Raw genomic sequence first — 2,182 nt, 5'->3', positions numbered from 1 at the left:
CACCCCTTCGTCACCCACGACACCCTAGCCCGCGCCGCGCTTGATTCCCTTTACCCGCATTCTGTGTTTCTTTCTCCAATTTTCCGCTTGTTAACGTTAATCGATGCTGATCGATAAATTGGATCGTAATATTCTTTTCTTGGGTGAACCGTCTTGTCAAGAGAGCGTTATTGGCTCCTGATTATTGTATGTTTACACATTTGGAATTTTTTGTTGTTATATTTTGTATTAAATTCGTTAGTAGTTTGTATACTATTTTTGGGAAATGATGGAGTATTTTTTAATGGGACATTTGTATGAACAAATGTGAATGATATATATTTATTAGGTTATTATAAGCGTATACAAGGAGTCTATTTTCTTCTGGAATATGATTAGAAGGATTGATTAGTTTTTGTACAGCAGAAATGTGTAATATTGAGATTAAAAAAAGAACAAGTGTTGTTAAAATACTTTAATGAAGAATAATTTCAGTATAAAAGTATGATTTTTCAAAATCGACCATTACCAATATAGAAAGAGGAAAACGTGCTATTTAAAATCATTTATAACAAATGCAAATAGGAAATGTACAAGTAGGAAGACTTTAATGATAGGAAACAATTTAAATGTTAATGTATTTCAGTGATTTGTGCAAGGCTTTTTTGATTCCGTATTCAATGAATAAAGTTATCTAGAAATAAATTGTACTCATTTTATATTATATTTTTTTTTTTAATTCTTAACTCGTTTATTGTTATCCTACTTATCTGAAAATTTTCTTCTTATAAAAATATTTTGATCAACCAATTAATTCATATAACCATTGAGTTCTCTTTTTCATCTTATATTTTTATCATAGATGTATCATTTGTATTATATTAGATCTTTATTTTGACCTAACATACATACCAATAAAACAATTGTGATCAATCGAAGAATCAGGATGGAAAAATCTTTGTTTATTCCAATTATTTCCAATAGAAAATGTTGTTATTATCATTTTGCTGTTTTTATTTTATAATTAGTAATTTTGTCATTTCCTCCATTCCATTTGTAACAACAGAGAAGATATTTGTGAATTTTGGATAATCGTTTTCGACTTTCTGTAATTATATCTCGAATATTTATCTCGCGAATACATCGAACCCTCAACGACTTATATCGGAGTTCCACGCACCCCCACTTTAGAAATATCGATCCCAGTAAGCATATCGGCATAGCAAACTACGCGTAATACGTTGGACAACTTGATAATAACTTGCGGCCCGGAGTTTCAGATCACGAAATTTATTCTGCGGTGATCGAACATCCGGAGATATACGAAATGTTTCGCCAACGACTTCCGTTCTTTAAATTGAAAGTCTCTAAAGTTAATCGTCCGACTTTTATTAAGCGTATTTAATAATTATATATCTTGTTTGCACTTTTTAAATTATAAAACGAAATACAATCAAATCGAAACTCATAAATTATCTACAATTAGATTGGATTACAGCGTTAATTGTTTAATTTCTGATGCAACATCAAACGCAACTGAGAATCGATATCCTATCATTAACGTTATTCCCACGATTATTCATTTAACAATATGACATCAGATTATTACATCGCAATTGACATCACGAATAATTAAAGAATTTATACAATCTTTGCCAATTTCCTTCCTTTTCAGGAAAGGAGTAGAAAAATATTTTAAAATTTTTATTTTTCTTTACAAATTTTATAATATTCCTGTATTGTATCTGATGATACAACTAAGGAAGATAGACAATAGTTGGTTCTCTGTGAAAAATATAAATATGGAATAAAATTTCTTTATTTGAAGTTTTTTTTATAAATAAATCAAGTTCGAAAGATCCTTAAATATAAGAATAATAAGGAAAATAAGAAAAGAATATAAAATAAATTATTTTCATTTAAAAATTAATTTTCGAGAAAATTGAAATTCGTGATTCCTTGATTGTAATGCCTCCCTATTAATTTCTTAAGAACGAGGGCTTAAAATTATCCAATTTCATTTGTATTTTTGAAAACTTTTCAAACTCAAAAATTCAAATCTGTCGTACAAATATTCTAATTACCGCAATAATAATTTTATTGCACAAATATTATCTAAATTAGTTAACATTAATCCTGAATTTTACAACTGAAATTGGAAAAGAATTATTTTCATAAATAAATAATTTCGATTTTCCATTGA

The sequence above is a fragment of the Apis dorsata genome, unplaced genomic scaffold, assembly GCF_000469605.1.
Source record: "Apis dorsata unplaced genomic scaffold, Apis dorsata 1.3 scaffold_50, whole genome shotgun sequence".
NCBI classification, from domain to species: Eukaryota; Metazoa; Arthropoda; class Insecta; order Hymenoptera; family Apidae; genus Apis; species Apis dorsata.
The sequence above is the reverse complement of the archived record's forward strand: the minus strand, read 5'-3'. Positions refer to the sequence as shown.